The sequence below is a fragment of the Saccopteryx leptura genome, chromosome 3, assembly GCF_036850995.1.
Source record: "Saccopteryx leptura isolate mSacLep1 chromosome 3, mSacLep1_pri_phased_curated, whole genome shotgun sequence".
Lineage (NCBI taxonomy): Eukaryota > Metazoa > Chordata > Mammalia > Chiroptera > Emballonuridae > Saccopteryx > Saccopteryx leptura.
The window spans coordinates 51,852,431-51,877,261 of NC_089505.1; the positions used below are offsets into that span (position 1 = coordinate 51,852,431).

The 24,831-nt window shown below is 40.7% G+C and overlaps 1 pseudogene; it reads left to right on the forward strand.

Annotated features, from left to right (window-relative positions):
• Positions 1 to 18,894: 18,894 nt before the first annotated feature.
• On the forward strand, positions 18,895 to 19,496 carry LOC136397275 (mitotic spindle assembly checkpoint protein MAD2A pseudogene; annotated as a pseudogene).
• The last annotated feature ends 5,335 nt before the right edge of the window (positions 19,497 to 24,831 follow it).

Genomic DNA, 24,831 nt, shown 5'->3' on the forward strand with positions numbered 1-24,831 from the left:
ACCTCGGGGTTTCAAACCTGGGTCCTCGGTATCCCAGGCTAATGCTCTATCCATTGTGCCACTATCTGATCAGGCTGTATAAAGATTTTAAAAGCCTCCATAGAAAGGGGGACAAAAAGGTAACAATCAAAGGGTAAAGAATCAGAGAGTGCTGGACTTTCCAACAATAACATTGGGAGCTTTTACAATTTTTATTTATTTTCCAATTGCAGTTGACATAGAATATTATATTAGTTTCAGGTATACAACATAATGATCAGACATTTATACAGCCATTAAACATCATTGGAAGCTTAGGATTAATACCTTCAAAGTTTTGAGACAGTATTTTTAACTGAGAACTCTACCCAGTCTCACACAGTAACTTTTTTATTCCACTCATTTATATATTTAAAATGTAAAAACTGAAGCATACCTAATGTATAACATTTTCAGTTTCAGGTGTACAACATAATAATTTGATGTCTGTATACATTGTGAAATGATCACTACAGTAATATAATTACCATCTGACATTGTACATAGTTAATAAGTTTTTTCCTTTTTTCCCTTGTGATGAGAACTTTTGAGGTTTAATCTCTTAGCAACTTTCAAATATGCACTGCAGTATTATTAACTATAGTCACCATATTGTACATTAGTACCTATGTTTCTTTATAGGTCCTGTGCTAAGCTGAATATATCATGTTTTATGCGGTGATAGTAAAAGCAAACACTACAACTTATTATAACCCTATAACAATTAATTACTAAAAGCAAGCAATCTCTACAAACTATTAAAAAAATCAGAAGTAAAATGTGATTTTCTGTTTTATTACACAAAGAATGATATTACAATTAGGACAATGGAAACAAAGTGTTAGAGAATTGTCTTGTTTGAGTAAGATAATTTGGAATAATTGGAGCAATAAACTATCATTAACAATGTATTATCTCTCTTAGGATATCTTTATTCGGAGCAGAACAGAAGCTATTCTGGCATCTGGAACAGGTTTTACGCACTCTTTCACTCATTCTGGAAGCTAGAGAAGTAGGTGGGAACCAAAAACCTCTAGTACACCTACTCTCCCTTTTTTTTTTTAGCAAGAGAGAAATGATCTCGTGCTCAAGCTAGTGACCCTGCACTCAAGCTGGCAAACCCATTCTCAAGCTGGTAACCCTTGCTCAAGCTAGGCCGTCAGTGTCCCAGGCCAATGCTCTATCTACTGCGCCACCACCTGGTCAGGCCACCTTACAATTTGTGTGTGTGTGTGTGTGTGTGTGTGTGTGTGTGTGTGTGTGTGTGAGAGAGAGAGAGAGAGACAGAGAGAGAGAGACAGAGAGAGAGTCAGAAAGAGGTACAGATAAGGACAGACAGACAGGAAGGGAGAGAAATGAAAAGCATCAATTCTTTGTTGCAGCATCTTAGTTGTTTGTTGATTGCTTTCTCATATGTGCCTTGACCAAGGGGCTACAGCAGAATGAGTGACCCCTTGCTCAAACCAGCAACCTTGGGCTTTAATGGTGAGCCCATGCTCAAGCCGGAGATCTCAGGGTCTCAAACCTGGGTCCTCCGCGTCCCAGTCTGATGCTCTATCCACTGCGCCACTGCCTAGTCAGACCCACCTTTCCATCTTTAAAAAACATTTTATTTATTGATTTTAGAGAGAGAGAGGGAAGGAGAGAGAGAGAAAGAAACATCAACCTACTGTTTCACACATTCATGTACTTATCAGTTCCCTGTATGTGCCCTGGCCTGGGATCAAACCTGCAACTTTGGTGCATTGGAATGATGCTCCAACTGAGCTTCCCTGCAAGGACACCACTGTCCAATTTTTTTTTTTCTTAAGTGAGAAGCTGGATGCAGGGAAGCAGACTCCTACATGTGCCCCAACCCATACAGCAAGCCCCCTATGGGGTGATGCTCTGCTCATCTGGGACTGTTGCTCTGTTGCTCGGCAACCGAGCTATTTTAGCACCCGGGGTGAGGTCATGGAGCCATCCTCAGATTCCAGGGCCAACTTGCTCCAACTGAGCCATGGTTGTGGGAAAGGAAGAGAGAAAGAGAGAGAAGCGAGAGGGGGATGAGTGGAGAAGCAGATGGTTGCTTCCCCTGTATGCCTTGACTGGAAATCGAAACTGGGATATCCACACACTGGGCTGATGCTCTACCACTGAGCCAACTGGCCAGGGCTGAACCACTCTCCAAATTTTAATAGACCTGCCACATACCAAAATCCTACCTTGTTTTGGAATAAGTTAAATATGCTGATCAAGGGTTTGTCCTCAGCCTGAACTTTTAACTTGAAAGAGCCTTCAAACAAAACAAAACAAAAACAACTGTCTTGACCTATGGTAGTGCAGTGGATAAAGCGTCGACCTGGAATGCTGAGGTCACCAGTTCAAAACCCTGGGCTTACCGGGTCAAGGCACATATGGGAGTTGATGCTTCCTGCTCCTCCCCCCCTTTCTCTCTCTCTCTCTCTCTCTCTGTGTCTCCTCTAAAATGAATTTTAAAAAATTTTAAAAATAAAAATTATAAAAAAATAAAACAACTAAGAAGGCCCAGCTTTAACCTATCTGGTATCTGACAACTAAGAAAGCCCAACTTCAACCTATCTGGTATCTGGAAACTTGAGCTACTAATTGCTTTATCCCCACCTACATCCACTTCTGAGAGGGGACAGTCCTACTCACATTAAACCTTGTCTCCCCAGCCATGGCTGATTGGACCAGGGGAGAACACCTAACCAAATTAGATTCTTTTGCTTGATTATTTGAACCCAGTGACCTAGACACTGAGTCAGTAACTCCATGGAGGACACTAGAGCAGCTGTAAGGTCAGGTAGACTCAGGAGAGGCAGCCAGTTTTTGTTGTATGCATACAACTAAACTGAAAAATCCAGTCTTCAGAGATAAGCCATAACCTGGATGTGCCAAAGGAAGCAGAAATCACATAGCCCTGGAGAAAGATGGAGCATAGTTACCTGACAACTTTGACGATGTCTATACTTGTGTTTGAGATCCATGAAATTTTCCTCTCTGAACTTCTGACACTCCCTTTTTTATTGAACTTAACTTAGATAGCTTCCTTTTGCTTATAACTAAAAATTCCTCACCCAACAGTTTTTAAAAGCTCATTTTTGGCATGTCACACCTCTACTTTTTCATATCTCTCTATTACCACCTGGATCCTACAGGTCACTGTAATCTGTTTTAAGTTGATTGGGATCAGGGAAATTTTACAGAGGAGAAGAAATTTTCCTTGCAATGTCCTACAGAAGAGATGCCTGGATCCTTCCAGTGACAGACTCAAAGGTCCGTAAAGGATCACCTTTGGGACTCAGCTTGTTCTTCAACAGTTCTGGTAGATGGTGAAAAAAACCAGATGATCAGCCACTTGATGAATAATCTATATAATTTGATGCCATTTATGAATTTATACATTTTTGAAGCTAATTTGTGAATAAATATTATAACTTTATTGTATCTATTATGGTTTGTTGTTCTTTCAGTACTCTTTTGTAAAATAAAGCTATTAAATCTTGGTTGCAGGTTCCTAACCATCAGTTTTTCTACAGGGTTAATACTTATAGTGTTTTAAATAAACATGGATATTTTTAGAAATTTTCATATATTTCCTTGATCTCAGGAATCTTAAAGATCTGGAGGAAAAAAAAGAAATTTTGCAAAAACTAAAATGAATTTGATTAAAGTATCAAATTTCTAGACAGATTATCTGCTAGAAAGACCAGATTCTAAAACAATAATGGGGAGTTTGCAATAAGGAACATAATTGTTAAAATTATAACACTCACCTGACCAGTGGTGGTGCAGTGGATAGAGGATCAATCAGGGATACCGGGGTCCCAGGTTCAAAACCCTGAGGTTACTGGCTTCAGGGCAGGCTCACCAGCTTGAGTGTGGGGCGCTGACTTAAGCATGGGATCACAGACATGAACCCATTATTGCTGGCTTAAGCCCAAAGGTCACTGGCTTGAAGCCCAAGGTCACTGGCTTGAGCAAGGGGTCACTAGCTCGGCTGGATTGCCCTAGTTAAGGCACATATGAGAAAGCAATCAATAAACAACTAAAGTGCCACAATGACGAGTTGATGCTTCTCATCTTTCTCCTTTCTGTCTCTGTATCTGTCTCTGTTTCCTTCTTTCTCTCATAAAATAAAATAATAAAATTATGATCCTCAACAAGACAGGGTTATGGAGAAAAAGGAACTCTTATTCACTGCTAGTGGGAATGTAAACTGGTACAACCACTATTGAAAACAGTATGGTGGTTCCTCAAAAAATTAAGAATAAACTTACCTTATGACCCAGCAATCCTTCTACTGAGTACCTACCTGAAAAACTCTAAAACTTCTGTATGCAAAGATAAATGTCCCCTGTTCATTGTAGCAGTAGTCATGGTGGCCAAGACATGGAAACAATGTTTCCTTCCTTCCTTCCTTCCTTCCTTCCTTCCTTCCTTCCTTCCTTCCTTCCTTCCTTCCTTCCTTCCTTCCTTCCTTCCTTCCTCCCTCCCTCCCTCCCTCCCTCCCTTCCTTTCTTCCTTCCTTTTTCTTTCCCTCTCTCTTTCCCTTTTTCTTTCTTTCTCTCTCTCTCTGGGATGATGCTCCAACCAACCAGGAATCTGGCCAGGGCTTGATTTTTAAACTTATTGATTATTTTAAAATTTTTTAGAGAGACAGGAAGGCAGAGAGAGAGGAGGGTGAGGGAAGCATTCATTTGTTGTTTCATTCTGACCGGGGATTGAACCCACAAACTTGTTGTTTCAGGATGTTGTTCTTAACTGACTGAGCTAACTGGCCAAGGCCAAATTTAATTTATTTATTTTTCTTAATTTTTTAAATTCATTTTAGAGAAGAGAGAGGAAGGGAGAGAGAGAGACAGAGAGGAGAGAGAGAGAGAAAGAGAGAGAGAGAGAGAGAAGGTGGGGAGGAGCTGGAAGCATCAACTCCCATATGTGCCTTGACCAGGCAAGCCCAGGGTTTCGAACCAGCGACCTCAGCATTTCCAGGTCGACGCTTTATCCACTGTGCCACCACAGGTCAGGCCTAATTAATTTTTTAAAAAGATTTTATTTATTCATTTTTTTTTTTAGAGTGGAGAGAGAAAGGAGTGAAATAGAGAGAAGAAGGGAAGGAACAGAAAACATCAACCTCTATGTGTGCCTTGACCAGGCAAACCCAGGGTTTCAAACCTATGACCTCAGCATTCTAGGTCAATATGTTATCCACTGTGCCACCACAGATGAGACCAAAATTTAATTTCTAAATAAAAAAATAAATAAAATTATAACTTTGGCCCTTGCTGGGTGGTTCAGTAAAGTGTTGCTCTGTGCACCTGGACTTTGGGTTCAATCCTGGGTCAGGGTGGGATAAGAAGCAATGAATACTCAACTAAATGGAACAACTAAGTGGGATGAGTTGATGCTTCTCTCTCTCTTTTTCCTTCCCTCCTACTTTCTCTCTCTTCCTCTTTCAGTCAATAAAAAAGATTTAGGAATAATTATAACCTTAATACATTCAGTAAATTAAAGTCTACAAATAAGATAAAATTCTTCACTGATGTCATTAATGGCACTGACTATACCTTGCTGGACAATACTCTCAGCTCCTTACCCCCAGATGTTGAAAACACCCCTCTACATCACACTCAAGATACTGCGTTTAAATTTCTTGTTTTAGCCTGACCTGTGGTGGTGCAGTGAATAAAGCATTGATCTGGAACTCTGAGGTCGCCAGTTCAAAACCCTGGTTTCCCTGGTCAAGGCACATATGGGAGTTGATGCTTCCTGCTCCTCCTCCCCTTCTCTCTCTCTCCTCTCTAAAATTAATAAATAAAATCTAAAAAAGAACATTTCTTGTTTATTTATTTTTTTATTTATAAATCTGTTTTTTGGTGCATGCTCTAGTTTTTATGCAATTTTAATTTCTTTTTGTTATAGTTAATGGCATACCTTGTTTTTTTTTAAATTGGAGTTAAAGGGCAATGACTCTTGGATTGAACATAACCACAAGGTAATTAATGTTTTACAAACATCACTTTTTACATAATTGTAGTGGTTTTTATTTTTTTTAATTGTTTTATTTTTTTAAATATTTATCTATTTTTTAAAGATTTTATTTATTCATTTTAGAGAGAGGAGACAGAGAGAGAGAGACAGAGACAGAGAGAGAAGAGAGAGAGGAGCAGAAAGCATCAACTCCCATATGTGCCTTGACCAGGGAAGCCCAAGGTTTCGAACCAGCGACCTCAGTGTTCCAGGTCGACGCTTTTATCCACTGCGCCACCGCAGGTAGAAAATTTCTTGTTTTAAAAATATGTTAAGATTACTCTTTATGTGTGTGGGAATGGAGTTTTCTTTCTCTTCCCTTGTTGAAACTTTAATAAACTATATAGTATTGAGATCTCTCTTAGAGAAAGCCTCTGCTGAGAAATTATCAAAATAAAGAATTTTCAGCATGCAGTCAAAGAATGTGTAGAAAACCTCCCTAGGTAGAGATATTCATAGACATACCTAACCTTCACATTAAAAAAAAAAAAAAAAACCCACAAAAACTAACCTTTACACCTGACCAGGTGGTGGCATACTGGCCAGGGGTCGGGAAACTTTTTGGCTGAGAGAGCCATGATCGCCACCTATTTTAATTTAATTTTATTTTATTTTTTTTCTTTCATTTTTCTGAAGCTGGAAACAGGGAGAGACAGTCAGACAGACTCCCGCATGCGCCCGACTGGGATCCACCCGGCATGCCCACCAGGGGCGACGCTCTGCCCACCAGGGGGCGATGCTCTGCCCCTCCAGGGCGTCGCCATGTTGCGACCAGAGCCACTCTAGCACCTGAGGCAGAGGCCACAGAGCCATCCCCAGCGCCCGGGCCATTTTTGCTCCAATGGAGCCTTGGCTGCGGGAGGGGAAGAGAGAGACAGAGAGGAAAGCGCGGCGGAGGGGTGGAGAAGCAAATGGGCGCTTCTCCTGTGTGCCCTGGCCGGGAATCGAACCCGGGTCCTCCGCACGCTAGGCCGACGCTCTACCGCTGAGCCAACCGGCCAGGGCGCCACCTATTTTAAAATGTAATTCTGTGAGAGCCATACAACGACCAGTGTACATTAAGCATTATCTAATAAAAATTCGGTGATGTCCTGAAGGACAGCTGTGATTGGTTCCAGCTACCAGCAACCATGAACATGAGCAGTAGTAAATGAATGGATTGTAATACATGAGAATGTTTTATATTTTTAACATTATTTTTATTAAAGATTTGTCTGCGAGCCAGATGCAGCCATCAAAAGAGCCACATCTGGCTCGCGAGCCATGGGTTCCTGACCCCTGGGATAGACCATTGACCTGGAACGCTGAGGACCCCCGTTTGGAACCCCAAGGTCACTGCCTTGAGCGCAGGCTCACCAGCTTGAGTGTGGAGTCTCCAGCTTGAGTGTGGGATCATAGACATCACCCCATGGTCACTAGCTTGAGCCCAAGGTCATTGGGTTGGCTAGAGCCCCCAGCCAAGGCATATATGAGAAAGCAACCAATGAACAACTAAGGAGCCGCAACTATGAGTTCATGCTTCTCATCTCTCTCCTGTCCTGTCTCTGGTTCTCCTTTGCTAAAAAACAAACAAAACAAAACAAAACAACTAATCTTCACATTTTATACAAAACCAGTATAGTATTACTTATTCAAAATCTACAACTGTAGTTATCAACTTTGGAAAAGTTTGTTGTGTCTACTGTGTACATAGCACTATGTGAAAGCACAATATCAGGACCCTTTAGTTTAAACGACCATATATAAAATGCATGAAACTAGGAATTTATACATTTCACTATAAACTCAACTAATAAATTTTATCCCACAGACTACAAGAATTACAAAACTTTGAAGTAGGGGAGATCTCCTTGTTAAGAATGGTATATTAGATAATTTTTTGTATGTGCAAACAGCAAATAATTATGGGTAGTTATCTGGTCATATCATAAAGTACACACTTTCCAGGTAGATTCTTCTTTAAATAACTTTTAAATTGTGATTAATAAAAACTATCTTTAGCCTGACCAGGCAGTGGCGCAGTGGATAGAGTGTTGGACTGGGATGCCGAGGACCCAGGTTCGAGATCCCGAGGTCACCAGTTTGGGCGCAGGCTCATCTGGTTTGAGCAAAAGCTCACCAGCTTGGACCCGAGGTCTCTGGCTCGAGCAAGGGGTTGCTCAGTTTGCTGAAGGCCCACGATCAAGGCACGTATGAGAGGGCAATCAGTGAACAACTAAGGTGTCGCAACAAAAAACTGATGATTGATGCTTCTTGTCTTTCTCCATTCCTGTCTGTCTGTCCCTATCTATCCCTCTCTCTGTCTCTGTGTAAAAAAACAAAAACAAAAAAACCCCCAAAAACTATGTTTATAAGTCACACAGTTTACAATCCTTAAATCTTTATGAAAGTGAGATAGACAAAAATAAAAATTGTAATTTTAGCCTGATTGGTTTCATTTTAGCTGACTGGTGAGCCACAGGACGCGGAGGGTCCCAGTTCAAAACCCTGAGGTCACTGGCTAGAGTGTGGGCTTGTTGGCTTGAGTGTGGGATCATCTACATGAACCAAAAGGTCGCTGGCTTGAGCCCAAGGTCGCTGGCTTGAGCCCAAGGTTGCTGGCTTGAAGTCCAAAGCTGCTGGCTTGAGCAAGGGGTCACTGGCTTGGCTTGAGCCCCCCCATCAAGGCACATATGAGAAAAAAATCAATTAACAACTAAAATGAAGCAACTACGAGTTGATGCTTATCTTTCTCTCCCTTCCTCTCTAAAAAAAAAAAAATTGTCATTTTGGATAAAAGGGAATAATTGACAACCTTCTTTTTTTTATTTATTCATTTTTAGAGAGGGAGAGAAGGGGGGAGGAGCTGGAAGCATCAACTCCCATATGTGCCTTGACCAGGCAAGCCCAGGGTTTCGAACCGGTGACCTCAGCATTTCCAGGTCGACGCTTTATCCCCTGCGCCACCACAGGTCAGTAATTTCTATCCTTGGATAATTAAAAAATTAGAAAATTTTATAGACCCTGGCCAGCTGGCTCGGTGGAGAGCATCAGCCCAGTGTGCAGAAGTCCCAGGTTCGATTCCTGGCCAGGGCACAAAAGAAAAGTGACCATCTGCTTCTCTGCCCCACCCTCTCCCTCTTCCTTCCCTCTTCCCCTCCCACAGCCAGTGGCTTGGTTGGTTCGAGTTTTGGCCCTGGGCGCTGAGGATAGCTCTGCTGTTCCGAGGGTCAGCCTTAGACACTGAGGATAGCTTGGTTGACTTGAGCATCTGCCCCAGATGGGGGTTGCCAGGTAGACCTCCATCAGGGGGTATGTGGGAGCCTGTCTCACTATCTCCTCTATTCTCACTTAAAAAAAAATAAAATCTTTTAAGTTCAACTATATATGACAATGTAATTTTTATCTGCTCTGAATACTGCAGTCACAATACTGTTTTACTTTCATACCTAAACAAAATGTAAAACATTTTATTCATTTTGGTATTTCTACAACTCAGTTCACATCTAGCATATTACTTTCACTTAGCCTTAAATATAAGCTTTTCTTAAGAAAACAATATTTAAGAAGGTAATTATTCATTTCAACTTGCTTATTTATTTATTTATTCAGAGAAAGGAAGAGAGAGAGAGGGAGGAGAGATTTCCAGGTGCATCCTATGGTTTCCAGAGAAATATGTGCCTTTTAGGGACCAAAAATCAAACAGGGTTTTTGGAGTTTAGATTTTTGGGGGACAGGGGTGTGGGGAATTGGCTGTAAGCTGACAGTCTGCCCAACCCCCACCTCACTTGCCTGATTAGGTTGCAAAGGCTGTTAAGCTGTGGTGCTGGATTGTTTACACTACCTCCCATGTTCCCTGGAAAGACTGGAGGCAAGTTTCTTCTATCCTTTGGTGTAAAGTTAAGATAATATGTATGGTTGGGGTTTTGGATTGATGATTAAACATAAGGAATTGTCTCTTGAAGCCTTTTGGATTTCTATAAAAGAAATATGTGGCAATATCTAAAAAAGCTTAGAGCATTTTACTACAATTTTCAACATCCTATTTATGTAAATTAGGATTTTCTACCCTCAACACAATTAAGAGTAAAAAGAGGGGAATTCTTCAATGTATTGACCAGGAAATGAGAGTTTGCATTTCAAATATATGCCCAAACACTGAAGAAATTGCTAGGACATATCAGGCTCATGTTTCTCATAAACACAAGATGAAAAAACTTAACACATTTGTGCCGGGACCTGCTGAATTTACTAAATCTTACTAAGAATGTGTCTATATATATAAAAAGATAATCTTTTGTCGATTTTTCATTTTTTAACCCGTTTTTTTGGGTTTTTTTTGTACTTTTCTGAAGCTGGAAACGGGGAGAGACAGTCAGACAGACTCCCGCATGCGCCCGACCGGGATCCACCCGGCACACCCACCGGGGGCGACGCTCTGCCCCTCCAGGGCGTTGCTCTGTCGTGACCAGAGCCACTCTAGCGCCGGGGGCAGAGGCCTAGGAGCCATCCCCAGCGCCCGGGCCATCTTTGCTCCAATGGAGCCTCGCTGCGGGAGGGGAAGAGAGAGACAGAGAGGAAGGAGAGGGGGAGGGGTGGAGAAGCAGATGGGCGCTTCTCCTGTGTGCCCTGGCCGGGAATCGAACCCGGGACTTCTGCACGCCAGGCCGATACTCTACCACTGAGCCAACCTGCCAGGGCCTTTAACCCGTTTTTTTACAAATTCTAAAAAGCATAACTCAAAAACTGTAACATAAAAATGGTTTTTTAATGTCAGAATAAATTTAATTTTGTCATATTTCATTTAATTACCATAAAAGCACGCTTGGACTTTATATTTTTTAATATTTGACTTAGTTATTATATTTCTCAGAAATTTTGTATATAGTGCGCCTACAATTATTTGTAGGATTTTAAATGTGCCCCAACTTCAAAAATTTGAGAACCACTGCTGTAGTTGTTTATTGGTTGCTTTTCATATGTGCCTTGATGGGAGTGAGGTTTAATGGCTGTGGGGGTGGAGCTTAAATTGAGCCAGTGATCTCTTGCTCAAGCCAGCGACCTTGGGTTCATGCTGATCCTGTGCTCAAGTCAGCAGCCCATGAACCTGCACTCAAGCTGGTAACCTTGGGGTTTTGAACCTAGGACCTCAGTGGTCCAGGTAGTAGGTCACATTTTATCCACTATGATACTACTTGTCAGGATCCTTTTTTTTTTTAGAACGTAATTGTGTGAACAAAGTATTGTAATAATGTCAGCTTATGTTTGTTCACATAGGCTGGTATTGATGTATACACTTTACCAACTCAGATTCATACTTACAGCCAAGAAGTTAAATAGGGGTGATTCCTTCCTCTTTTGTACTCATTTACTTTCTTTTTCATGCACCTTGCTGACCTACATAAAAGACAGTTGCAACTCATTTAAATTCAGGTTTTCAGTGTGAAGTAGTGTATTGCTTAACTCTCCAGGGCTGTAACCCCAAGTGTGAGAAGGGGAGTGTCAGAGTTTCCCAGCAGAAATGTCTTTAGCAATTAAGGTGTGGTAGAACCAGTGCTAAAAAACACTATTCCAGTCAAACATGTTTCTGTTCTGCATCTTTTATTGTGCAGTAAACTCTCTAGTATATATGCTCTAATCCTTAAATAAAGGGGGAAAAAAAGCTAGGAATAAAACCCTGCCATCCAAAACCAAAAGACACCTATAGTCTCTGTAAATTCCTGGACCTAAAGTATCTGTCACTGGATTTTCCTTCACCTCTGCCAAGTTCCCCAGCCTCTGAGTGGGTTTCCCAACAGGAGGTGAGAGGGCACAGGGAAATCTGCTACGTAACACATGAATGCAGTTGTGTGGTGGGCCTATCCAATCACACAGCCTTGAGCCCTAAGCTGGTTCACAATCATCCCACTATATAATTGATAGGGCTACAATATTATGTAGCCACAGAGACAAAATGAAGAATTCTTAACCTTAATGATTAGTTTCAAAAGGTCAGGTAGTTTACCAATGATATGGTTACTTGAACCTACGTATTTTTCTTGTTAGTCTTATATTTTCCCAGAACACTTAGGTTTAGGTATCAGCTTTATGTATTCATGAATGAATGAATGAATGATTGCAAACACTTATTTATGCAACAGCTATTCATCAACATTTATTTTGGCATTGAAGTAAGTATTGAAATTAAGACTCATATTGGCATTGTGAGGTTTTCATAAGAAGTTTGTTATAAAAATAAAAATGTATAGCCTGACCTGTAGTGGCTCAGTGGATAAGGCATCAATCTAGAATGCTGAGGTCACCAGTTCAAGACCCTGGGCTTGCCCTGTCAAGGCACATACAAGAAGCAATGAGCTGATGCTTCCCACTTCTCCCTCCCCCCTGCTTTTCTCTTCCTTCTCTCTCTAAAATCAATAAATAAAATCTTTAAAATGATAGTAATAATAAAATAAAAAATAAAGTATACAGGTAAAAATTAGTAATTCTTTGGATCATTTATTATTTTTACCTTTTATTTTCATATATGTTTTCTCTTCTTTTCCAGGTAAGAGGAGGAGAGATAGAGAGACAGACTCCTGCATGCATCCCAACCAGGATCTACCCCAAAAACTTCATCTGGGGCCAATGTTCTGCCCATCTTGGGCCATGCTTGCAACCAAGTTATTTTTAGCACCTAGGTGGAGGCTCCACAGAGCCACCCTCCGCATCCCAGGTGATGTGCTCAAACCAATCAAGCACAATGGATGTAGGAGAGGAAGAGAGAGAGACAGAGAGAGAAGAAGAAGGGGAGGGGTGGAGAAGGAGATGGGTGTTTCTTTTGCGTACCCTGACCGGGAATCAAACCTGGGACTTCCACATGCTGGGCCAACGCTCTACCATTGAACAAACTTGCCAGGGCCTGTTACCTTTTATTTTTAAGCTAAGGCTAGAATATAAGCCTTTATTTGATATAACTAAGGTTTACAAAACAGATATTTCCCAGTTGTTAAGGAAGATGGAAGTCTAAACATGAATAATTGCATAATACATATTGGAAACTACATTACGATATAGGAGAATTTAGCAGAGTTCCCTTTTGAACAAGAAGCTCTGGGTTTGACTTTGATCTAATTTATTAATATTTAAAACTCCATATTATTGTCTAAGGTGAGCTGCACCAATTATTTGCTTTTCTATATTCATACCCTATTCTATGTCTAGGATAACTCATTTTTTTCTGGCAAACTTAATATGCATAAAATATTTTAATGCAGCCCTGCCAAAATTATACATTTTGTCTCTTCTTCTTTCTTGTTTTTTCTGGAACTACAATTCAACACTTGTAGACCTTTTTACTCTATTTCCCATAGGTCATAATCTAGCTTTCATATTTGTTCTGTATTATCATATTTCCTCATGCATAAGACACACGATTTTTGAAAATTTTTGGGTCTAAAAACTGGATGCTTCTTAGACAGTGGTTGTAGATTTTTTTTTACTTACATTTCCCACTTTTTTTGTGCTTTTGTGCTCATTGTTGAAGACAGTGCTTCATTATCATACACAGATGAGGACAAGCTAATGGATGGGAGTTTTGACAGTGATGAGTTGTATGAATTTTATGATGAATATAACTTGAGTTCAATAACTTTATGTAATACATTTTTTTTTTCAAATTTCAGGTCCCAAAATTAAGGCGCATCTTATACATAACAGAGGTTTTTTGTTTGTTTGTTTGTTTGTTTGTTTATTTATTTATTTATTTATTACAGAGAGTGAGTCAGAGAGAGGGATAGACAGGGACAGACAGGAAGGGAGAGAGATGAGAAGCATCAGTTCTTCGTTGCGGCACCTTAGTTGTTCATTGATTGCTTTCTTATATGTGCCTGACTGCAGGCCTTCAGCAGACTGAGTAACCCCTTGCTGGAGCCACGTGCTTGGTTCCCCTGGCAACCAGCTTCCATCTGAGCTTATATAGGAGCTCTCCAAAACTCACCTTGGATTCAAGCTGGTGGGCTTTTTGCTCAAACCAGATGAGCTCGTGCTCAAGCTGGTGACCTCGGGGTCTCGAACCTGGGTCCTCTGCGTCCCAGTTCGACGCTCTATCCACTGCGCCACCGCCTGGTCAGGCCGTAACAGCGTTTTATACATGGGGAAATATGGCATATTCTGGGTAATTTTTTCAGATCTACTTTCCAGCGCACTCATTCTTTATTCAGCTGCATTTCTACTGATGTTTAAGCCATACATTAAAATTTTCACTTCAACAGTTACAGGCACACCTCATTTCATTGTGCTTCACTTTATTGCAGTGTGCAGATATTGCATTTTTTTTTTAAAAAGTTGAAAGTTAGACCCTCCACCAACAAAAAGACTACAACTCACTAAAGGCTCAGATAGTTAGCATTTTTTGGCAATATTTTTAAATTAATGACTGTACTTTTTAAAAGACATAATGCTACTGTACACTTAATAGACTACAGTATGGTATAAATACAGGGTATGGCAAAAGTAGGTTCATAGTTGTTCATATGGAAAATAATACAATAAATAATAAAAGAATAAACCTTGTTTTGCATACTCACAACTGTAAACCTACTTTTGCCCATGTATAGCTTTTGTATGCACCAAGAAAACAGAAAATTCATATGACTCACTTGATTGTAATATTTGCTTTATTTTGGTGGTCTGGAAACAAACCTGCAATATCTCCAAGACATGCCTGTTCATATTTCTTTCCTAGAGGCCTTATTTGGTTCCTTTGCAAACTTGACTGGTCATTTATTAACAGCCTCTTTTTAGTCAAATTTTCCTTCTTTTATTTCTTTAAAGATATTAAACATACTTATTTTATATTTTTTTAATTTTTATTTTTTTGACAGACAGATAGGGAGAGATAGGAAGGGAGAGAGATGAGAAGCATCAATTTTTTGTTGTGACACCTTAGTTGTTCATTGACTGCTTTCTCATATGTGCCTTGACTGGGGTTTACAGCAGAGTGAGTAACCCCTTGCTCAAGCCAGTGACCATGGGGTCATGTCTATGATCTTACATTCAAGCCAGCAACCCCACGCTCAAGCTGGTGAGCCCCTGCTCAAGTTGGATGAGCCTGCGCTCAAGCCAGCGACCTCTGGGTTTCAAATGTAGGTCTTCCATGTCCCAATCCGATGCTTTATCCACTGTGCCACCACCTGGCCAGGCCATTTGTTTTTCCTTTTGTAATGTTTTTATTGTATTGATTTTTAGAGAAAGAAGAAGAAGAGGAGGAGGAGGAGGCAGAGGAAAGGGAGGAAGGAGAAAGAGAGACAGACAGACAGAGGAACATCAATCTGTTCCTGTATGTGCCCTGACTGGGGATTAAACCAACACCCTCTGTGCTTTGGATGATGCTAACCAATTGAGTTATCCGGTATCCGGCCAGGACCTTATTTTACGTTCTGTGGCTATAATCTTAGTATCTAAAATTTTTGTGAGACTACCTCTAATTCGTGGTACTTTATTTTTGTTTTATGACTTGACAAAAAGGTTTGTACATTATCTGTGGGAATTGTTTGAGGTCTGAATTAAAGGGTATTCTACCAGAGATGATTTTCTTTTGCTTACACTAGCTGTCTAAAGTTACTACCAACCTAGGACCAATTTAATAAATTTCAGCATAAGGTGTTTGGACCAGCTAGGTGTTAAAAACTGTGAAGGGTTTGAGATTTTACCCTGCCAGTTAGCCTGCCATAATTGCATGGATTCGGGCAGAAGACATGCTACTCTTGGGCCAGAGACTAAGGACAGGTTACTACTCAAAGCAATAGCAGTAGCCACAGTAGCAGCATTTGTGTTGGTTATGCAAGATCCAATTCCCACAGAGCAATACAAAGTGGTCCAGGTGATATCTACACATGCAGTGGGTGGCATTTGAGGGAAGGAAACCTGAATTTAAAAAACATGGAAATTTTATCTTATTTTTATTTATTTATTTATTTTTACAGGGACAGAGAGAGAGTCAGAGAGAAGGATAGACAGGAACAGACAGACAGGAATGGAGAGAGATGAGATGCATCAATCATTCGTTTTTCATTGCAACACCTTAGTTGTTCATTGATTGCTTTCTCATATATGCCTTGACCACAGGCCTTCAGCAGACCAAGTGACCCCTTGCTCGAGCCAGTGACCTTGTGTCCAAGCTGGTGAGCTATGCTCAAACCAGATGAGCCCGTGCTCAAACCAGATGAGCTGGTGACCTCGGGGTCTCAAACCTGGGTCCTCTGCATCCCAGTCCGACGCTCTATCCATTGCGCCACCGCCTGGTCAGGCAAATGTGGAAATTTTATAAAGGGCAGTAAGTGTGCCTGCCTTTTTCTCCAGAAGTAGACATTACAGCTATCTTCCAAGACTATAAGCAAATCTACTTTCATTCCCTTCCAAGACTGCTCAGTATACAAATCGTTGAAAAGATAGTCTGGAACAAAGGCAGTTGTGCCTCTACTTACAAGATATAGAAACTTGAGAGACTCCTGAAGAATTGTCTCCTAATAATAGGCAGTTTGAACTGGGTCATGAACCCATGCTTGTGTTTGCAAATTATTACAGTAACTATTTCCCTCTTTTATCTAAAGCCAAGGACAAGATGAGTAAGTTTTCTTGCTGTCCTTTGGTGTAGGGCAATATTCTGTTTTTGTTATTTGATGAGGGTGTAGACCTTTGTATGTGTGTGTCTGTGAGAATCTCCAATTAGACACCTTACCTTAGCTTGAATCTTGGGTTTGTCTCCTGTCCACTTACCTTCATGGCAACTAAAACTAGTTCAAAGTCACCAGGATTCAGAAAATAACCCCTACCCTTTATAAAATTTCCCTTTTGTGTTGTTTACCTCTCCAGATTACTGCTCTCATTTGTTTTTTATTGTTGTTGTTTTTTTGCCTGAGTAGTTCTTAACTTTTTGCTAGTTCAGAAATTTATTTGAACAAATGTTTTTCATGTTCTAGACAGAATTGATTTTTGGTGTATGAGAGGGTTGTTCTGTGTCTCTAATCTCCAATACTGCTAGAGGGGCTGAAATGCAGGGGAGGGTTTTATAATTGGAGCTTAGGTTATCATGAGTCACCTGTAAGAAAGCTGAATTCATCCAGAAGACTGGTGAGTTTGGAATAGAGTATATATACTTAACCAACATGATGAAGAATTGAGGATTTTTTTTCTTTAAGTTAACTAGACTTTTCTCCCAGTTAACTGAAGAATCGCCTGCTTTGGGAGTAATACCTCTCCACATAAGACCTTGGAAAGCAAGGCCTCAGAATTCTCTAAGTTGTATATAGTCACTGTGCACAGTTGCAATAGTTGATTTTGTTTGCAATTTCAGAACTGTTGCACATATTCAATTTCATAGCTTTGTATTTAATTTCATAGTTTTGATATAACAACTAACTGAATCACTGCATGTTAACATTGTCTGAAAACTTGCCAGTCAGTGTAGCCCATTATCAGCAGTATCAGCACCACCTGGTGCCCTTGGAAATGCAGACTCTTAGGCCCTCTCCAGCCCTACTGAATCAGAATCTGCATTTAACAAGATCCCCAGATGGTTCATTTGCGCATTAATGTTTGAGAAGCACTGTCCTGCCCTGGCCGGTTGGCTCAGCGGTAGAGCGTCGGCCTAGCGTGCGGAGGACCCGGGTTCGATTCCCGGCCAGGGCACACAGGAGAAGCGCCCATTTGCTTCTCCACCCCTCCGCAGCCAAGGCTCCATTGGAGCAAAGATGGCCCGGGCGCTGGGGATGGCTCTGTGGCCTCTGCCCCAGGCGCTAGAGTGGCTCTGGTCGCAACATGGCGACGCCCAGGATGGGCAGAGCATCGCCCCTGGTGGGCGTGCCGGGTGTATCCCGGTCGGGCGCATGCGGGAGTCTGTCTGACTGTCTCTCCCCGTTTCCAGCTTCAGAAAAATGAAAAAGAAAAAAAAAAAAAAAAAAAAAGAAGCACTGTCCTAGAAAAATGCTTTGATGAATTTTCAGTTCCTGTTGATGATATAAAATTTAGAGGCTATTTGCAACAACACGATTGGACCTTGAGAATATTTTTCTAAGTGAAATTGAAGTAAGTCAGATGGGAAAGGACAAAAACCATGATTTCACTCATCTACAAAATATAAAACAAAAAATAATAAACTAACAAACAAAAATAAACTCATAGACACAAATAACAGAATGGTAGTTACCAGAGGGAAGAGGGGTTGGGGGGGGAGGGAAAATTGAGTAAAGGGGGTCAAATATAAATAATGAAAGGAAACTATACTTTGAATGGTGAACATAAAATAGAGGATACAAATATCAAACTATAATATTATTAACTAATGTTACATCAATTTAATTTGAAAAAAAATTGGAGGCAGTATAATATAATAGAGGAAGTATGGTTTTAAGAATCAGAATCTGGCCCTGGCTGGTTGGCTCAGTTGTAGAGCATCTGTCTGGCATATGGACATCCGGGTTCAATTCCTGATCAGGGCACACAGGGGAAGCAAACCTCTGTTTCTCCCCCTCTCCCCCTCTCCCCCTCTCCCTTCTCTCTATCTCTCTCTTCCCCTCCCACAACCATGGCTTGGTTGGACCTTGGGCACTGAGGATAGCTCCATAGTCTTGCCTCAGGCACTAAAATAGCTTGGTTGCTGAGCAACAGAGCAACAACTGTAGACGGGCAGAGCATCACCAAGTAGGGGGCTTGCCGGGATCCTGGCCAGGGCTCATTCAGGTTTCTGTCTCTCTGCCTCCCTGCTTCTCACTTAAGAAGAAGAGAAAGAAAAAAAAGAATCAGAATCTGATGGTGTGCTGCATTGCTACTTTTGAAATGAGTGGTGGAGCCCTGTGGTGTGAGTAGTGCTCCGGCAGTGAGCCTGGCATGGCATAGCAGCTGTACTGGGAGGAAGGCATCACTCTGTGCAGGAGCACCAAAATCATGGCTAAGATCTTCTCATTTGGCATCAACAGCATTTTATATCAGCATGGCATTTATCCATCTGAAACTTTTACTCAAGTGCAGAAATATGGACTCACATTTCCCATACCTACTGATTCTGAGCTCACGAAATACCTAAATAATGTGGTGGAACAATTAAGAAATTGGTTATACAAGTGTTCAGTTCAGAAACTGGTGGTAGTCATCTCAAATATTGAAAGTGGTGAGGTCCTTTAAAGATGGCAGTTTGATATTGAGTGTGACAAGACTGGCAAAGATGACAGTACACCCGGAGAAGTCTTAGAGAGCTATACAAGATGAAACCCACTCGGTGATCAGACAGATCCAGTGACAGTGACATTTTTGTCACTGTTGGAAGCTTCTTGTTCACTTGACCTCCTGATCTATTATACAAAGATTTTATTGTACCTGAAACGTGGGAAGAGTTCATTACCGATTCTGAGCAAGTATGTCTGTGTTCCTTCGCTACTACAATTCACAAAGTAAACAGTGTGGTGCCCTACAAAATATCTATCCATAACTGAAGATGAAATAAGAACAATAATGTAATTCTCAAATGCATTTCTTGAAACCAAGTTTAACTATAGTTCATGTTTTATTTCATTGATTAATTTTTAGATGGGGAAAACTTAAAGTTGCACTTTACCAAACTGTGCATAATTGTTCCACTTTTTTGGTACTTGTTTGTCTTACCAAAGGGTTGATGTAATTTTTTGCATACTGTTCAAAAGGGAACCAGCAGATTGCATCAGCACTGTAATGTCATTTCCTTTGAAGGTGGTAACTGTAGATGGAAATACTTTTATTATAAAGCTCAATGCTGGCCCTGGCCAGTTGGCTCAGTGGTAGAGCGTCGGCCTGGCGTGCAGAAGTCCCAGATTCAATTCCCGGCCAGGGCACACAGGAGAAGCGCCCATTTGCTTCTCCACCCCTCCCCCTCTCCTTCCTCTCTGTCTCTCTCTTCCCCTCCCGCAGCCAAGGCTCCATTGGAGCAAAGATGGCCCGGGCGCTGGGGATGGCTCCTTGGCCTCTGCCCCAGGCGCTAGAGTGGCTCTGGTCACGGCAGAGCGATGCCCCGGAGGGGCAGAGCGTCGCCCCCCGGTGGGCAGAGCTTCGCCCCTGGTGGGCGTGCCGGGTGGATCCCGGTGGGGCGCATGCGGGAGTCTGTCTGACTGTCTCTCCCCGTTTCCAGCTTCAGAAAAACACACACACACACAAAAAAAAGCTCAATGCCTTCCTAGTCAGACCTTTTGGTCAAGCAGCTTGACTCAAAATATAGGTAAATATGAAAAACAGTAAAAGAAGTCTGAATATTTAGAAGCTTTGTTTAGATACTCAAGTAACTGCTCATCTGCAATAATAGAATACTGTTATAAGGTCCTTTTGCCAGTTATTTCATTTGTATGATTTCCATATTGAGAAAATTTCCCATTATTTGATTTTAATGTATATAATTTACACTTGCAAAGCTATTGCTATTTCTACTGGTCAAATTCTGGTGAATCAGACTCTTAAAAATATCTTTTTGTGTTTTATAAAATCAAGCTTTAAATGACAATGATAAATAAAGTTAAATATGTATGATTAAAAAAAGAAAAAAAATCAGAATCTGAGGTCCATTCCTAAATAACAGTATGACCTTCAACTTAACATCTCTAAATGCAGGGTCATGTTTCACAAGATTGTTACAAGAATAAAAAGAGGTGATGTAAAAAAGTGCCTATGACAGTGCCTCCTACACATGTGGATGAAAAAAGGGCCACATACTAAACCTGACAAGGTCAGGAGAGGCCTTCACAGTGTGCCTTACAAACCCAGAGATCCATAGTAACCATATAAGATGGTCTTGAGACAGTCTCTCCCAGATAAGATTGTAATTTCCCTCAACTGCCCCTCAAGTCCTGCACCCAATCAATGGCTAGACAGAGCAGTGCCAGTAACTGCAAGGCAAAGAGGCTTCCTTGATCTTAAGGCATATGAAATTCAGCCTCAGAATGACCTTTGCATGACCTTACTCCTCATTATAACAGTAAAAAACACCCTTGGGTAGAAATTTTACATATTAATGAGACATGCGACACATGAAGAGGCGTGTAGTTACACTGTGCAGGCACCAGAGCCCCCCACCTCCACCCCACATGCTTAGGCATCAGACTTAGATGTCATCTTTCCCACTTCAACTTCTTTTTCAATTTTTAAAATTTTTAAAATTATATTATTAAATTTAATGCAGTGACATTGATAAATCAGGGTACATATGTTGAGAGAAAACATCTCCAAGATTATTTTGACATTTCATTATGCTGCATACCCTTCACCCAAAGTCAAATTGTCTTCCGCCACCTTCTATCTGGTTTTCTTTGTGCCCCTCCCCTCACCCCACCCCCTCTCTCTCCTTCCTCACCCCATCCCATCCCCCCCCTTACCATCACATTCTTGTCCATGTCTCTGAGTCTCATTTTTATGTCCCATCTATGTATGGATTCACATAGTTCTTAGTTTTTTCTGATTTACTTATTTCACTCCGTATAATGTTATCAAGGTCCATCCATGTTATTGTAAATGATCCGATGTCATCATTTCGTATGGCTGAGTAGTATTCCATAGTATATATGTACCAAAGCTTTTTAATCCACTCGTCATCTGACGGACACTTGGGTTGTTTCCAGATCTTAGCTATTGTGAACAATGCTGCCACAAACATGGGGGTGCATTTCTCCTTTTGGAGCCATTCTATGGTGTTCTTGGGGTATATTCCTAAAAGTGGGATAGCTGGGTCAAAAGGCAGTTCGATTTTCAATTTTTTGAGGAATCTCTATACTGTTTTCCACAGAGGCTGCACCAGTCTGCATTCCCACCAGCAGTGCAGGAGGGTTCCCTTTTCTCACATCCTCGCCAGCACTTATTCTGTGTTGTTTTGTTGAAGAGCACCATTCTGACTGGTGTGAGATGATATCTCATTGTGGTTTTAATTTGCATTTCTCTAATCATTAGTGATGTTGAGCATTTTTTCATATGCCTATTGGCCATCTGTATGTCCTCTTTGGAGAAGTGTCTATTCATTTCTTTTGCCCATTTTTGGATTGGATTGTTTGTCTTCCTGGTGTTGAGATTTACAAGTTCTTTATAAATTTTGGTTATTAACCCCTTATCAGATGTATTGTCAAATATGTTCTCCCATTGTGTAGTTTGTCTTTTTATTCTGTTCTTATTGTCTTTAACTGTGCAAAAGCTTTTTAGTTTGATATCGTCCCATTTGTTTATCCGTCTTTTATTTCACTTCCCCTTGGAGATAAATCGGCAAATATATCGCTGCGAGAGAGGTCGGAGAGCTTACTGCCTATGTTTTCTTCTAAGATGCTTATGGTCACGACTTACATTTAAGTCTTTTATCCATTTTGAGTTTATTTTTGTGAATGGTGTGAGTTGGTGGTCTAGTTTCATTTTTTTGCAGGTAGCTGTCCAATTTTCCCAACACCATTTATTAAAGAGGCTGTCTTTACTCCATTGTATTTTCTTACCTCCTTTGTCAAATATAAGTTGTCCAATAGAGCTGCGGTTTATTTCTGGGTTCTCTGTTCTGTTCCATTGATCTATATGCCTGTTCTTATGCCAGTACCAGGCTGTTTAGAGTACAATAGCCTTGTAGTATAACTTGATATCAGAAAGTGTGATACCTCCCACTTTATTATTCTTTTTTAAGATTGCTGAGGCTATTCGTGTTCTTTTCTGGTTCCATATAAATTTTTGGAATATGTGATCTATATCTTTGAAGTATGTCATTGGTATTTTAATGAGAATTACATTGAATTTATAGATTGCTTTGGGTAATATAGACATTTTAATGATGTTTATTCTTCCTAACCATGAGCACGGTATATGCTTCCAGTTGTTTGTATTTTCCTTGGTTTCTTTTATCAGTGTTTTATAATTTTCCGAGTACAAGTCTTTAGTTTCCTTGGTTAAATATACTCCTAGGTACTTTATTTTTTTGGTTATAATAGTGAAGGAGATTGTTTCCTTAATTTTTCTTTCTGACTGTTCATTGTTGGCGTATAAAAATGCCTCTGATTTCTGAGTATTAATTTTATATCCTGCCACTTTGCTGAATTCATTTATCAGGTCCAGTAGTTTTTTGACTGAGACTTTAGGGTTTTCTATATACAATATCCTATCATCTGCAAATAATGATAGTTTTACTTCTTTTCCAACTTGAATGCCTTTTATTTCTTCTTCTTGTCTGATTGCTGTGGCTAGGACCACCTCAACTTCTTTAAAACTGTTCCCCAGCTTTTGTTTGGAGAGCAGCCTGTGCTTCCTTTCTCATGGGGCTAATTTCCTGAGTACTAATTTTTTGAGGAACTTTTTTTATTTCCATCTTGGTAGTTCCCAATAACCCCAGATGCAGGTAAGAGTCTAAACATATCAATTCCGAGGTAGAGGCAAGTCATGGTGGGTAGTCACATCCTGGACCTGCAGCTGCCCTGACAAAGGTCAGTCTTTACCTTAGGTGAGCCTCTTTTTATTTTTCCATCTCCTTTTTCCATACTTCTCAGGGCACAGCCTCGCACCAGAGTAGAGACCACAGAACTCCTAATTGTTGTCTTCTTCCCCGAATAGCATCTCTGTGTTGTAAATGTTAATTATTAACTGTTCTGTACCCACCAATGTAAAAGTATTTGTCTCTCCATTTCACTTTTTTTTTTTTTTTTTGGTAAGACTTTGATATTTTATTTATTTATTTATTTTATTTTATTTTTTTTGTATTTTTCCGAAGCTGGAAACGGGGAGAGACAGTCAGACAGACTCCCGCATGCGCCCCACCGGGATCCACCTGGCATGCCCACCAGGGGGCGACGCTCTGCCCACCAAGGGGCGATGCTCTGCCCCTCCAGGGCGTCGCTCTGTTGCGACCAGAGCCACTCTAGCGCCTGGGACAGAGGCCAAGGGGCCATCCCCAGCACCCGGGCCATCTTTGCTCCAATGGAGCCTCGCTGCGGGAGGGGAAGTGAGAGACAAAGAGGAAGGAGAGGGGGAGGGGTGGAGAAGCAGATGGGCGCTTCTCCTGTGTGCCCTGGCTGGGAATCGAACCCGGGACCCCTTGCACGCCAGGCCGACGCTCTACCACTGAGCCAACTGGCCAGGGCCATCTCCATTTCACTTTTTATCCAGTCCCAGAGTCTTATTTCCTTTTGTTGCTTTCTCCGGCTCTCTTAATCTACCCCCAATGAATGTCTCCTCCTTTAATCCTAATGTATAAAATAAGCTGCAAAACTGACATTCTCTTGAGCATTTTCTCAATCCACTGAGATTTTGCTTCCCAGCAATTATCTTCAGTGTGGCTCAAATAAGCTCATAAAACTTCTGTACAGGTTTGGATGTTTCTTACATTGACACACAATAGATATGCAATATCATTAGCTTATTTTGTTTCCTTTTTCATGTCTTGTCTAGAGGGAATAGAGAATAAAATAACTTTTCCATCACTCAAGTGTATAAAAAAGTTTTAATAAATCCATGAGAAATGTCAGGTATTAAAATATTTACCAGTTGTTCAAGAATAGGTAAGATATAAATTTAAAAAGTTTCCATAAAGGATGAAATAGTTTACAATGCAAGAGACACATACAAAAAAGTTTAAATTACAACAGAAATTAAAATGATTGAAAGTTGAATAGGAAAAACACCTACCACATAGCCTATCACAATTACTGTAAGCATAATTAAAATGTAACACTGACTTTCTTAATTGCCAAATAAAAAGGAACACTTAGTAGATTACATAAGGAAATTATTCTAGAGTCAATTTCTTTAGAATTAAGGTTCAAAAGGAATGTGTTATGTGGGTCCTTATCCAAG